The sequence below is a fragment of the Pelodiscus sinensis genome, chromosome 16, assembly GCF_052426305.1.
Source record: "Pelodiscus sinensis isolate ZL-2025 chromosome 16, ASM5242630v1, whole genome shotgun sequence".
In the NCBI taxonomy this organism is placed as follows: domain Eukaryota; kingdom Metazoa; phylum Chordata; order Testudines; family Trionychidae; genus Pelodiscus; species Pelodiscus sinensis.
In genome coordinates this window covers 4865335-4881104 of record NC_143067.1, presented here as the reverse complement: position 1 = coordinate 4881104, position 15770 = coordinate 4865335, and the positions used below count along the sequence as shown (strand labels likewise).

The window sequence follows — 15770 nt, the reverse complement described above, 5'->3', positions numbered from 1 at the left end:
TTTCTTCTGTCTTCTTCCTTAGCCTCTCACCTGTACATGATGCAGTTAAAACAAGCATGGCAGTTGATTGGGCAATTCTAATTTTTATCTTTAGACTTTCAGTTCTGATACTAACATAGCTGTTGACAGCCCTAGATTTATACTTTAGGATTTACTAAATGGAGACCAGTATTGGCAGATGTCTGAGACTTCATAACTTTCTCTTGTACTAGTTCTGTCTTTCCATTTTCCAGACATTAATCAGGAACTGGCTAAAAAGAAAAATCTGTTTGAAGAACATTGTCAAGTGCTTCTAAAAGCTATAAAGCCAGCTTTTGGCACTGTGGCGTTGGCAGTCACATCTCAAATGTTTGACAGTATTTTTTTCTCACACCAGATTGGTCGTCTTTCCATTTGCCAATTTTTTTCCTACTCTGACAAATGGAACACAAGCCAACATGGCTTTGCTTTGTTTACTTATCATTTGTGACTATTAGTTGTTAGCATGGTTAGGGGAACAGGGATTATTAATTTATGCTCTCCCTAATTTCAGGCACTGATAAAACTGTAGAGCAAAACCACTGAAGATTCACAGTGGCTAACTCATTGCTTGTAGGTTTCATTCCTTTTTAACCACACTACTCAGACACTTGTAAATGCTGTATTTTAAATTTTTACTCCACAGCATATTCTCTACCAATTCACCACAGCTTTAAGATGGTTTAATACTTGAAGTTAAACTACAACAGACTTGTTTTAAGGTTTAAAAAAGTCATGTATCCTAGTTGAGGGTCTGAAATGGATTTCTTCCTTTCACTAATATATGCACATGGGATGTAAAAAATGTATGAAAACAGTAACCACATAACCAATCACAATTCTTTTGTTTAAACAGTTACCTGGGGACCTATAGGTAGGGAGGGAAGGGGACTGGAAGGGTGCTCCCATGCTCAGGACCCTGGCTGCTGGTCCCTGCTGGCTGCAATCCTGGTGTGCCACGAAGTCCCAGTTGCCAGTGCCGTGTTCTGCCTCTGGCAGGCATCCTGGGGGCGTGCGGAGTCCCAACTATCAGCCCTGCGCATCAGGCTGCCCTGGCAACCAGGCAGCAGCTGAGAGAAAACCCAGCCACAAAGCCAGCAGCTATATCGGAGCCCAACTGCAGGGCTGGCAGTCCAGAGGAACCCTAGGCAGAGTATAACTGTTGACAGTAACCAATACGTATCAGCTCATCAGTTAACTGGTTAAAGTTTTACATCCCTAATAAGCACTGTTTCTGAGATCTTCCATTTCTGTATTATCATCTGGTACATTGGCACATTTTTGTACAAAACCAAAAATTCTTTTGGGTAAGGTGTTCATTTTTAACCAATATGGATGGTAAGAGCAAACATTTGAGTCAGTAAGGATTGTTTTGCAGCAAACATCTGCACCATTTGAAGTTTTGAATCCCAAACAGCTGTGACATTTCAGCCACATTTTCTTTACATTTTCCATCTGTTTATTAGTTTGACGATGAAGTGCTGAATGTTTCAACCACTTGCAGATCTTGGGAGTCCTGTGGCACCTTATAGACTAACAGATTTATTGGAGCATAAGCTTTCGTGGGCAAAGACCCACTTTGTCAGATGCAAAGTGGATCTTTTCCCACGAAAGCTTATGCTCCAATACATCTGTTAGTCTATAAGGTGCCACAGGACTCCTCGTCGCTTTTGCAGATTCAGACTAACACGGCTACCCCTCTGATACTTGCAGATCTTAGTTGATGTGAATTTTTTCAAGTTGTGGCTTTTATATTTACACTCTTAAACTTTAGTGCGTTCAGGCACAGCACCTTGCTGTTAGAATGGAGAGTTATAATCAACCTAGCTTGCAAAGTTTCAATTTGAATTGTCTTATCCAACAATACAGCTCTGCCACAGCATCCCATTTCTTTCTTGCATCCTGTGCTCCTGGTGTATTCCTGGGCCTTTCTACTAAACATGTAACTCTTATGCAACATGGACAAACACTATGGGACCCTTTATGCTCTTTTAAGACTTCATTTTAACAAATGCAGAAATTGGTTGCTGATGCTAAGTAAGGGCAAGATGACCTTTTCAGGTCTGGTCTAGCTTAATTATCTTGATCCTCATTAAACTAACAGAGGAAATATTAAACGTTTGGAAGATCTGCCAGCACTGGGTTTAGTGTATGTTCTGCATCTGTGAGTTCCTGGTCCTCCTAAGTGTTTATACGATAGGCATGAAGGCATGTCTAGGTATTTTTGATGCATTAAAATGTGACTCATGGTGTTGAGCCATTGGAAGGATATCCTAGAATGGGAGCTTGTGCGGTTGCCCTAGACAACTGGTTCATCAAGAACAGCTATTTGAAAAAGCTTGAGGAATTATAGCACACAACCACGAAATTGAGGGCTCCAGGTGAAGCAAATGATGCTTTGTTTCCATTGCAACTGTTATAGGAATCCTAAATTAACTACTGAATAGCCTGTATACTATACTCTGCAAATGAAGCATAAAAACAGCTGTGTAGCCTGAAAACAGTGTGTTTTTATGAAACTGAAAACTCCTGGAAGATGTTAAAAGCAATTAACAAGGAAATGAGACTAAGCCATCTAAGATCACCTCTTTAGAATAAGTGTAGTCATAGGAAAAGAAGAAACTTAATGTGTGATTTTAATCTTGATGTTAACAAAACCTGAAGGGAAATGAGCTCTTAATACTAAGAATCAATTTTGTGAACTTAGTCTTCTGATAAGATTGTTATTTACAGGAGAAAATGCATGTTATTGACTGAAGAGCAAAGACTTCTCTGTGATGTACTGAACTTATGTAAACCCATCCTAAACACACAGATGACTCAAGTAGGCTCCCGCGAAAAGAAAGAAGAACATCCTACGCTCCCCTATCCTTCCTTTGCTAACTGGACTTTTCGTTGAGGTTGAGAGGGCAGAAGGGTAAAGTGTTACGCTAAAGGGGAGACGTGATTATGTCATGCAGGTGGGAATATTTTGAACTGCAAGCTTTGTGCCAGTCTGATAGTTTTACCTGTGTGTAGGTACATTTTATATATTAGGTTGATAAACCTTGATTTTGTGCAAGGTAAGCACAATTGGAGACCGTGCATATCTCCTTTTGAGACACCTGAATTCTGACCTTACAAAGCAGAGTTGAGAAGGCAAAGTGGGTGAGATAATATCTTCTATTGGACCAGCTTCTGTTGTGTTTAGCTCTGACACCAAGTAAGTGTCTCATACATGCAGGAGATTGCTGTGTAAGTGCCAAAGCTTGTGTCTCATCTCCAGAGTTTAGTCCAATAAAATATTACCTCACCACTTGTGTCCCTCATACTGTGGGCCCAACACAGCTACAACACTGCATACATAGGAGAGGGCTCCCAGTCTCATTAGAGTAGACTAATATACCCAGTTTAGAGCAGAGGAAGCTGTAAGATCCCTTAGCAGTTCTTCAGAGCCATTGTTGAGGGGGACCCAGTCTGGGAGGTTTAAATGCTTCATGCTGAGCAAGATACACACACTCTCTATGCCCTAAAGAGCATATAGTCTAAACCCTGGTCTACGCTACAGAGGTAGGTCAACATAAGCTGCCTTATGTCAACCTCTAAATGTCTACGCTAAGATGAATCTCCAGCAATCTAACTCCCCCACTACATCGACTTAACCTCGGCTCCATGAGAAGCATAACACTTAAAGCTGATGTGGTTAGGTTGACAGTGTCAAGATAAGCACCAGTTGCTTACGACTCTGGCTGCCTTTGAGAAGCTGTCCCACAGTGCCCCATGCTGACAGTTAAATCGGTGCATGTGTTCCTGGTGAGTGTGTGCATCGTTGACACAAGGATCATAGTATGGACATTCAAAAGCAGTTTAATTATTGCCGTGGCTGTGAGTTGGCATAACATAGGTTGACCTAGCCAAGTTTACAGCAGTTTCTCAAATACCACACTTCATGTTATCCCTTCTCAACAGTTGGAGTTTGTGGTTGAAGCAAAGGCGCTCTCTCTCCAAAACAGGAGTACAGACGATGCCACCTTTTTTTGTAGGAAGAAAATAAAGCAAATATGAAAATGTTTAGAAATCTGGGATCCAGACAAAGCTTATTAGTACGAACAGACCACATAGTGATGACTGTTAGAAAGCTAGTTGGGCAGATTCCCAGCTTCTTGGTCAACGTACATACATCTTTTCCAGTCTGTTCTTCCGCAAAGGGCTTTAAAGCATGGCATTCCGTATCCCTCAGAGGGATGGGGAATGGATTTCAGGAACTTCTGAGAACTCAGGCTGCCACCATCAGGGTTTTATCCAGACACTCTGGGTTTGGCTTCTGAATCTGTGGCATTTAGGGTTGCCAGGTGGCTGGTTTTCAACCAGAAAGTCCTATAGAAGGGAGGCCCTGGCAACCCTAAATGGCACCCAGATCAGGAGTCTGGTTACTGTGGGGTGAGGGAAGGTGCTCAATCATTAAATCCTGTCATCCTCCTGTCTACGTGTTGGCTCTTTGAGATGATCCAGCAAGTGACAGAGAGAGGAGCAAGCGATTGGAGGAACAGGCTGAGGAGGAGCGAGAGTCCTTGGTGAAGAGTGGAGCCTCCAGTGTCTGGTGACCAGCCATTAGAAATGTGGCAACTCAAGCCTGCCCTCCGTTTCCTGCCACACATTAGCAGTGAATCAACTAGGAATGCAAATCCTGCGGGGACTTGGTTTTCATAAAGGCATTTTCTGTACTGGAATCCCTTTCACGGAGCAGTGGTAATTTCCATTTTCAGCCTCTCTGGTTTTCAAACAGATTTGGCATAAGAAGTTAAAAGAATGGGGAAAATAGGAAAGGCTGTGATTAGCTTAATGGTGTAGCTGCTACTATTGAAAGTGTCCTGTGGTTATTAAATCAATTTATTATCCTCTTGAACAGAGGATGGAAAACATTGAAATAAAATTAAAACTGTTGTAAGTGCTGCTTGTTTGGATAAAAGCACATTTCCCTCTTTTTAAAAGGATTACTCATCTTTACCAAAACAGGGTAAAGGAGTTAATTTCAATGATGAAGTGCTTTCTGTCTCAGGGAGCCCTGACTTAGAGGTGATTGTTCAGGAGGGAATGTAATTCATTCTTACATTGTTAAATGGCACGTTAGGACTAAATATCTAAGTAAAAGATGAATGGAGTCATTTATAATCTTAAACAAGACTGTGTGGAGGAAAGAGTGGTGTGAGTGTACTTTGACAACAAATGCAAGGCAAACAGTTACCTTAGGGTTTTGGGTAGGGGCACTTGGAGGCTGACCAAGGTAACTTCTGGAAAAAATATAGCCGAGCTTGCTTTCTGTACTAGTTATTTAAAGGGTCGTTATCTCTGGTAAGCTGTAGTGAAGGTTTTTAAACCACAAATCGGGAACTTTTTCTATTGTTATCTCAGTTTCATCCTTGATGCTGTTCAACTGCATAGGGAAGCAGCTTTCTGAATCTTCAAAGTGTAAGGAATGGCTGTCTCTCCTGACAGTGCTTAAAACCTTATCCTGCTCCCCCTTATTATGAACCAGATTACATTTAAAATGCCATCTCACCAGCAGGCAGGAGACTGGCTGTTCTATTGCCAAAATTCTGTTGTCAAAGAAATATTTTGGGATTTAGTTGTTTGCTTGGATAGTCACGGTGGATTGGAAATTACTTTAAGAGCATGGACCGTTCCCTGTGCCTCTGAGTGTGTCTCATGCTACAGTGATGCACTCCATGCATTCTATTGTGTAAACCTTGAAGGTCAAGTTTGATGGGAATCAAAATACATTTTAAACCAAGATCTCAGGGGAAAAAAACCTGACTTCTCCCCCTTATTTCCAGCACAGAAAGCTACAACGTAGCTAATACCTTAACTAACACACACGATTTTTGGCCCAGTCTGACTCAAGATTCTTGTAAATAGTCTGTTTCCTGTCAAATGCAACAGATGTGCCGTGCAACCGAATGTCAGTGTTGCCCATGTGCCTGTTTGAACTTTGTGCCAAACAAAATGCTTCTAGAAAGTCCTATCTTTCAGATGTGTGTCTCTCCTTCTAAGGCCTTCTTCACACTAACATACTTCTACTCCCCCATCAATCCAAGTTACACGATTTCAGCTTTGCAAATAGCATAACTGAAGTCACCATACTTACAGTGGTGTCTTCTGTGCAGTCAGGTCAGCAAGAGCTGCTCTCCTGTAGACTCTAGCTACTCTTCTCGTCCTGGTGGTGTACCAGAGTAGATGGAAGAGAGCCGAGAGATCAGTTTATCTTATCCAAGCAGATGCAATAAATTCACTGCTGGTAGATCGATTGCTTGCAGCATTGATCCACCATGTAGTGAAGATAAGCCCCAAGAGAAGATGTTTTCCTGACTAGGCTTCTAAGGCCAGGTCTATACTAGGAGAGAAATTGGACCTAAGATGCACAATTCCAGCTATGAGAGTAGCATAGCTGGAGTTGACGTTCCTTAAGTTGAATTTCTGCAGTGTCCCCGCTCGAGGAGGTCAATGGGAGAAACTCGCATCAAATTCACTTACTCCTCGCAACCCAGTGGAGTATCATCAGTGGTTGATTTATTGGGTCCTTACTAGACTTGCTAAATCGAATACTGGAAGATTGAGTTCTGCAGCGTCAGTCTCCCAGTGGGTGGAGACAAGTCCTAAGTGCACTTGCTGTTTGTTGCTGTGGTTGTTATACATCTATTTGTGCTCAACCTATTGAATAAATTCATCACCTTTCAATGGGGGAAGCCATTAGTAACTTCATTTTAATCACCAGAAGCTTGAGCAATGGCAAATTATTCAGAACACACAACTCTTCTCCTTCGAGGATAAAAACAGCAAGTTATGGTGGTTCCTTGTCTATGGCAGTCTTAGAGTTCCAACTATTCAGGAATCAACGCAGCTTCAACAAAGGTTTATCTGGCCTTGTCTCCCCCCTTCTCCACTGGGAGTCTTTTTAACTCTCCTTTGAGACGTCCTGTTTTAAATCTCCCCTGAAAGAGCCTACTGTCTTCCCAGTCAGTACTGACTTCATGGCTGACTGAAGAGAACTATACAGAGTAACCATCTCCATTTTCTAAAATGTCTACCTCTTCCTTGAAATATCCCAAGCACTTGCTAGGCCCAATGCTAGTTTAAGGATCTAAAATAATTCCACTCTAAGGTCGTGTGACTGCAGGTCCCTCTAAAAAGGCAGAGTGTATTTTCTGTACAGTGAGAGGAGGTGTGTGTTAATGAACATCAAGCAGGCCACTGGCTTAATTGACTGTTGCTGCTATTTATTATTATTCGTCTCCAGCTCTTGGTCTATGGTGGAACTGAGATATAAAGGATGAGCTAGGCATTTTGTACTACTCTGAGCTGTTACACTGGTCCACTCCTGTCTGTAGAGTTGATTTAACCCGATCTGCATGAGTTAAAGTGAATCAAGTCCTTTTGTAGCCCCAAAGCTGTCATTGTGAGGAGGTTTATCTTTCCTAACTTAAACTATGCCTGGCAGAATTGTATTTAAACCCACATCATAAGGCTAAGGCTTAATGGGTATCTCGTCCAGCTACTTCTATAGGAAACTACCTTATTCCAAAACCCCTGTCACACTATGATAAGCTGTAAAATCAATTGGTGGATTTATGCAGGTGACATTAAGGGCATAACTTGGCTTGGTAAGTGTTGATGCAGGAGATGGAAAGAATCCAGTTCAGTTGTCAGAGTACTGAGAGAGTTTGAGCAATTACCTGTTTTAAAAATATATTTTTGCTGGCAGACCGAGCAAATTTTATCAGTTTATAAAATTGAGATCCAGTTAATCTGAAACCTATAATGCCATTTGAAAGAATCACTTGTTAGGACAGAAATAATTCAAATTCCCATGGATTCCAGTATGCTTGTGTGGTATTGTTTTTTTTTTTTTTTTTGTTTTTTTTTTTTAAGCAAAAAACCCAGTAATCCTGGAACTTTAATACAGGTTGAACCTCCCAAATCCAGGACTGCAGAGCCAGCCAGCAACTGGGGGAACCCCCGGCATCAGTGGGGCCAGGTGGCAGCAGGGAGCCCCAGCAGCAGCGGGGCCAGCCAGTGGTGATGTCTGGGGAATCCTGAAAAACCCCCAATGGCAGCGGTGCCAGGCAGCAGCTGGGGAGCCACGGCCTGGTAGGGAAATACCTGATGGCAGCGGGGCCAGCCTGGCAGCCCTAGACAGGGAACCTGCGTGATAGCCAGGCAGCCCTGGCGTGGAAACTCTCAGTAGCAGCAGCAGGGAACCCCCAGTGGCAGCAGGCAGGCAGCCAGCAGGGGGAGCCCTGCCAGCAATAGAGCAGGGAGCCCCAAGGAGAGGAGCCAGCAGCGGGACAGCCAGTAGGGAAGCGTTGACCTCCCCTGGTTCGGCAAACTCCCTTGTCCGGGATGGCTCAGGTCCCAAGATTGCCAGACCAGGGAGGTCCAACCTGTAACTGTCTCTGCACTCCATGTGGAGTTTATATAATCTTATTCTGAAGAGTAGTGGCATTTCTAAGCAATACAACTCTCTCTTCTCCCTCCTCCTTACAGCTATGGGCCACTTGACTAAGTAGCCAAAATGTGAACGAAATCTTTTTATTCTGGGAAGGCTTTTCAGTATGGCAAGCAATCAGGAACTTCATGTAACTTGGAAGCAGTTCTTATACTTTGTAGACAAACTACGAATGCAGAGTCCACAAAAATTTGAGTCAGAAGACATCTTTTAATCCAGGCCTGGGCAAAACGTAAGAAGAACATAAGAATCGCCATACTGGGTCAGACCAAAGGTCCATCTAGCCCAGGGTTTCCCAACCTGTGGATTGGGACCCAAATATGGGTCACCATTACATTTCAAAAGGGTCACCAGGTGGCTCTTAAGGAGCCATTCACGCATATTTTTAATTGCCCTGGGTCACCAAGTCTTCCTGAATTGTCAAAATAGGTCCCCCATCAGGAAAAGGTTGGGAACTGCTGATCTAGTCCAATATCCTGTCTGTCAACAGTGGACAATACCAGATGCCCCCGAGGGAGTGAACACAACAGGTAATCATCACGTGATCCCTCCCGTTATCCATTTCCAGAGAAACAGAGGCTAGGGACACCATTCCTGCCCATCCTGGCTAATAGCCATTGATGGACCTAACATCCATGAATCTATCTAGCTCTTTTTTGAACCCTGTTAAAGTTCTAGCCTTCACCATGTCCTCTGGCAAGGAGTTCCACAGATTGACTGTGCACTAAGTGAAGAAAAACTTCCTTTTGTTTGTTTTAAACCTGCTACCTATTAATTTAATTTGGTGACCCCTAGTTCTTATTTTGTGGGAATAAGTAAATAACTTTTCCTTATTCACTTTTTCCACACTACTCATGATTTTATAGCCCTCTATCATATCTCCCCTTAGTCTCCTCTTTTCTGAGATGAAAAATCCCAGTCTTTTTAATCTCTGTACATATGGTACCCGTTCCAAACCCCTAATCATTTTTGTTGCCTTTTTCTGAATCTTTTCCAATGCCAATATATCTTTTTTGAGATGAGGTGACCACATCGGTACTCAGTATTCAAGATGTGGGCATACTATGGCTTTATATAGAGTCAATAAGATACTTTGTCTTATCCTCTCTCCCTTTTTTAATGACTCCTAACATTGTTTGCTTTTTTGACTGCCGCTGCACACTGAGTGGATGTTTTCAGAGAACTATCCACAATGACTCCAAGATCTCTCTTGAGTAGTTGTAGCCAAATTAGTCCCCATCATATTGTGTGTGTGGGGGGGGGTGTGGAGGGGTGTGTGTGGGTGGGTGTGGGGGGGGGGGGTGGGGGGGGGTTGGGATTATTTTTTTCCAGTGTGCATTACTTTACATTGATCAACATTAAATTTCATTTGCCGTTTTGTTGCCCAATCACTTAGTTTTGTGAGAAATACCCTCCACGAGCTGGACCTGACCCGCCAAGACAGCAGGTCACAGCCCAAACCTCTGTACCCCCTTCTCCACCTCAGTCCCCTGCCCTAGGTCACAGCCCAAACCTCTGTACCCCCTTCTCCACCTCCGTCCCCTGCCCTAGGTCACAACCCAAGTCCCTGCACCCCAGTCCTGAACCCCAGGTCACAACTGCCTCCTTCACCCAAACTCCCTCACAGGCCCTCCTGCACCCGAATCCCTTACCTCAGGGGTGGGCAAGACAGCCTTCCCGGGCCAGATCCAGCCCACCAAGCTGGTTGATCTAGTCCACAGCAGCCCTGCCACTCCACCACCCCCAGGCCAATCAAGTCCTGGGGACAGGAGAGCTGGTGGCTCTCTGGGCACTGGGGAGTAGGATCAGGAACTTCACATGCTCCCTCCACCCCAAGGCCAATCAGGGTCTGTGAGCAGGGGAGCAAAGGAAGCCACCAGGCCCTGCCCCTTCTTGGCAGCCTGTGACCACTTCAGAAATGTGTGAAGTGGCTCCCCTTCAAAATGCATTGCCCACTTCTGTTTTAATCAAGCCACCTTATTAGTGATGATTTTAAGAGCTCCTCTTCCTCCTGAGCATAAATATTTATTTACAACTAAAATAAAGAAAACAAAAGATTATAAGTAGGTCTCTCTAATAATAATATTTTAATTGTATATCACATTTATTAGTCTGCCAGGAAGCTACCAATTTAGTTTTTAATCTATATATAACCTTATGATTTGTGCAGCTAAATTACATTGCACATATGTGGAGACCTTGGAATTCATCCAACTTACCTTTCATTAAAATAAACTGCCCTTCTAATAAAAATCAATCCATGTGAAGGTGTCATAATCAATGTGGGGTTTTGTAAAGCACCATAACATTTGTAGCAAATCATGCCTAGTTATCAAACTCCTTTGTTTCAGGTTTTCTTTTAAAAACAAAAATATAAAACACTGTCATCATTTTGATAAATGGTTATATCGCTCTAAATGTTGGTGTCTGGGCATCATGTGATCTGATCATTAGAGCAGAGGGAGAGTATGCTTTCCTTATTTCCTTCTCTATTTTTGCCCTCTTTTCCTTTGCAAAAAAATTTTTTTTTCTGCAGGGTTGCTTGTGAGCATTGTCCTTAACTCAACACCACCTTTTTTTGGTAAGGGAAAATCTATCTACAGGCATAGTAGAACTTATCTAGTTTGCACTGCAATAAACCAGAGTGCTTAATTTGCAAAAAAAAAAGTTATCCTGATGTTTTCCTCAACTGTTGGAAATGGGGCAGCTCTTATACATGTTTGAGTTGGCAAAGGGAAGAACATTGCATTGACCTCAACAAGACTTTGTGTGCTGTTGTGCAGCACTAACTTTCCAATCCATTAATGCAGTTTAGGGAGGTTCCTAGAATCATAGCGCAGGGCAGCTGGACCTCTATTCCTTCCGAGTGGTCACCAACCAAGGGCACCACTCTGACTTTTAACTCCTCAGCTGTCCTCTCTCTTGTATGGGGTATTTCCAAGCTACACAATTCCCTGTCCATACTGTGTATTTTACAATGTCAGATTAGGCCTGTTTCTCTTTCTCCTTGGAGGCTATAAACAGTATAATTACCCACTGTTATTCTTCAAGTGAAAGCATTATAAAGAACACCTATTAAAAACAAGAAAAGAAACCTATACACATGCTAATAGAATCTTTGGAACTTATTATGCTGTTTCTTCCCCTCCCCCCAAACATTGCATACAATCCTTCAATAATACATAAACATTTTGCGTTTTAATACAAAACTCCTAAAATACTTAAAGTTCATTTAATATCTTTTGTCAATAAAATTACCATCTCTGCTGCAAAGCCCTGTAAACTAAATGTATTGCAAGAGGCAGTTCAGGTGCCAGCAGCTAAATAGTTATGACCAACCCCACAGTAACGGGGAGCTTTAAAGATGTATTTAGCAGATGGAGAGAGAACCTTCCCGAGCTGTAGGGATCTGAGGGACTGTTCCAACCAGTGAAAAAAGCATCCTTGTAAAGATCTGGATAGTGCTATGCTACTCTTCATTTTGGTTTTTTAACTTTATTATTTGATGGTTGGGAATGAGACACTTATATTCCCAGTCACGTGCTGGGAGGACAATAAACACAACAGGAAGGTGTTTCAAACATTGTCTCCGGCAAGCCAGCCTCTCTTATCAATGCAGCCAAAACAGCAGGATACTGTTGTGTTCTTCAAAGCCCACTTACATCTGTCTCATATATAATGCTACCCATTATGTCACCTGTTGGATTGCATTTGGGGAAACATACATTTCACTGCTTAAATGATTTGACACAGGAGTAAAGAGCTCAAGGTTCCTTACCCTGAAAACTAAGTGGAGGGTGAAGAATGTGCCCCTTCGATTTTATAGTGATGGTTGCAGTATGGTAATCTAGATGGATTAGATCAGATGATGTCTTCTGGAAAGCATTTTTATTTGGCTACTCGTACGTCCTTTCTCTTATCATAGTAGAGTAACTTCCCATTAATTGTTCGTTCTTCTTAACTGTTGACGGCTGCTAATTGACGGCTGCTAATTATCTATCTTTGACATAGTTGCTATAGAAACAACTGTCTCATCACATATGGAGAAATATACCTTTGCTGTGTTCTTAAATTGTTCCCAGGTTGCCATGATTCCTAGTTCAGCTCCTCCAAAGACAGAGCTAGAAAGATCCATCTCAGCGGTGTAGGTGACATGGTGTGGAAATGCTGCAATATGGGCCTGCACTGGACATTAAGGAGATGGGAGTGCGTAGAAGGCATTGGAATGCAAGTGGGAGATAAACGGGAGGCACAAATTCTTTAAGTATCAGATAGGTTTGTTTTATTCACCTGTGCTCTATCAAAAACCGTGAGAAGTTGTATAGTTACCTCTGAGCATTTAAGAGTCTATGAAATATCAGCAGTCTTTCAAGACCCACTGAATTTTTTGTGGAGGAAACTGATGCAGTAATTACTATAGGACCTGATCATGAAAACCCTGCTGTCCTATGAAGTCAATATTGGGAGGATCAGGTGCTTAGCTCCTGCTTTTTGCTTCCTTTTTACTACTGTATAACTCAATATCGGCTGTTTTGATGATGATTACCTTACTCTGATTTTAGATTATTAGAATCAAGGTACAATTTATACCTTGAACTTTGTTTTGGGTGACTTTTTTGGACATAGAGTGGGGAATTTTTTTTTCCAGCAATGGCAAGGAATGATACAGCTGCACTAAATGACTGATGGTTGCTTTTTTACTTTTTTTAAATTCAGTCACACCCTACATAATCCTGTGTGAGGAATGAGTGTAAATATCTTGTCTGGTCTCCCAGAGAATCACTTTTTTTGAAATATCAGAGGGGTCTGATCTGACATGCATCTGACGAAGTGGGTCTTTGCCCACGAAAGCTTATGCTCTACACTTCAGTTAGTCTATAAGGTGCCACAGGACTCCTCGTCGCTTTTTTTGAAATATTTATCCATTCAATTAAAGCAAATTGATTCCTGGTTGCTGCAGAAGATCTGTTCAAAAGTGACTTGAAAAGGGTAAAGAAAAGGTATTACAGGTAGTCCCCGGGTTATGTACAAGATAGGGACTGTAGGTTTGTTCTTAAGTTGAATCTGTATGTAAGTCGGAACTGGCGTCCAGATTCAGACACTGCTGAAACTGACCGCCAGTTCTGACTTACATACAGAATCAACTTAAGAACCCCAGGCGTCCCCAAGTCAGCTGCTGCTGAAACTGATCAGCAGCTGATTCCAGGAAGCCCGGGGCAGAGCAACTCTGCCTGGGGCTTCCTGTAGTCAGCGCTGGTCAGTTTCAGCAGAAGCTGACTTGGAGACGCCTGGGGCAGAGCAGCTGGGGTGCTGCTGGGTTGCTCCAGTAGCGCCGCTCCTGGGTGCTACTGGACCAACCTAGCAGCACCCCATCTGCTCTGCCCCAGGCGTCCTGATTCAGCCGCTGCTGAAACTGACCAGCAGCGGCTGAATCAGGACCTGGGGCAGAGCAGCTGGGGTGCTGCCGGGTTGGTCCAGTAGTGCCCAGAGCGGGCGCTGCAGGACCAATCGGCAGCGCCCCAGCTGCTCTGCCCCAGAGTCCAAAACAAAAGCCTGGTCTGCTGGGGGGGGGGAGCATACTAGCTGCCCCCCCCCCCCCAAGCAGACCAGGGACACGGGGAGCAGAGCCTCTGAGGCTTTGCTCTGGCAAAGCCTCAGAGGCGAGGGACCCCGCCGCGGCTGCGGCTTCAGTCCGGGAGCCTGTGGTCTGCTGGGGACGGTCCCCAGCAGACCACAGGCACCCAGATTGAAGCGGCAGCAGCGGCGGTTCCCCGCGCCTCTGAGGCTTTGCTCTGGCAAAGCCTCAGAAGCGCGGGAACCCGCCCGGTGCCCCTGGTCTGCTGGAGACGGTCTCCAGCAGACCAGGGGCACCGGAGCAGCTTACCAATGGGGCTTTCTCGCCCCGACTTCCGGGGCGAGAGAGCCCCGTTCGTAAGTGCGGATCCGACGTAAGTTGGGGACTGCCTGTAGTCTTTGCTAGAAAGCAGTAAGTAGTAAAACAGATCAACCTGTTTTTACTTAAAAAAATATTTTATTTGTTCCACCTGTACAGATATCAGACAAACACCAAAATGAGTTTGGTGGTATTAAAGTTATTGGAGATTTACAGTCAGGCTCTGAAGAAACATATATGTCTACTTTGCACAAGGAATACTGTAAAAATATTTAAATGGAATTCAAGAGCAGATTTTGGCTAGTTGCATCACTACAGCTACAGGCAACATCAAAGATGAGTTGTGAAGTGTACTGTAACTCCCAAGATGTTCTCCCGCTTTGACCCACTACCTCCAAAATAAAATCCAAGATACGCAGAATAAGTTAGCCTTCTAGGTGATATAACTGGGTTAATATTAGGGGGAAGAAATTCTTGGCTAACTCAGTAGGAATTTATTGTGCCATTCCCCAGGATGAACTGAACTGTTGGGACAAATGTGTCTACTTAACTCTCCAATCCAGGTGCCTTTTACTGCTTTACTGGGAGAAACCACTCCTCCTCTTGTTTACATACACTCCAGTGTGCAAAATCATTCCCAGCTAAATTATATGAATGCTTTTAGCCAGCCACCCCTGAATTATACTGCAGAGTGACACCAGGAAACTCCCTGTCCCTGACATGTCCTAGAAATGCCTAGCTCTTTTTTCTTATGTGCAGTCCACCATTTCATGAAAAAAACCTGATATGCACAAACTCTGCTATCTCAAATGGAGGTGTCCGACACTTCAGTCCAAATGCTCACTCATTTAGATGGGATAATAAAACAAGTTTAACTACAGAAAGGTGGATTTTAAGTGATTACAAGTCAGCATTGTTTACAAAGATATAAAAGATACAATGCAAAGTAATACCCAACTTAAGCTGAATGAACTAAAAGCAAAAAGATTTTTCTCACCACGTGATCAAGAAGTCTGTATTCTTCAGCCATAACTCCCAACCCCCGTTCAGTAATGTTCCTTTTGTCTTTTAAACATTGTTAATGGCATGAGTAGAGATGGGGGGCAGAGGTGATTTTTTTTTTTTTTGGTTCCTCTGTTCTCCCTTGTTACAGTATTTCTCTCCTTTTTGTTAATCATCTCCAGCTGTTTGTCAGGGGACAGCAAGTCAGCTTGCCAAGATGTAAATTTTTCATTCACAGCCCCTTTTCCTGCAGAAGAATGAGTGCTTGATTATATTGACACCTGGTTTAGATACTGGCTAACTTTTTATCTCCTAAAACTGATTTGGGCTGCTTTTTTAAACTTAGAGCATGTCTCTGCAATGTCATACAGGAGA

The 15770-nt window shown here is 43.2% G+C and overlaps 1 protein-coding gene across 1 annotated transcript in view; it reads left to right on the top strand.

The window, feature by feature from the left end:
- GALNT10 (polypeptide N-acetylgalactosaminyltransferase 10) overlaps positions 1–15770 on the top strand; it is a 147826-nt gene that overhangs the window by 96058 nt on the left and 35998 nt on the right. The window lies entirely within an intron of this gene.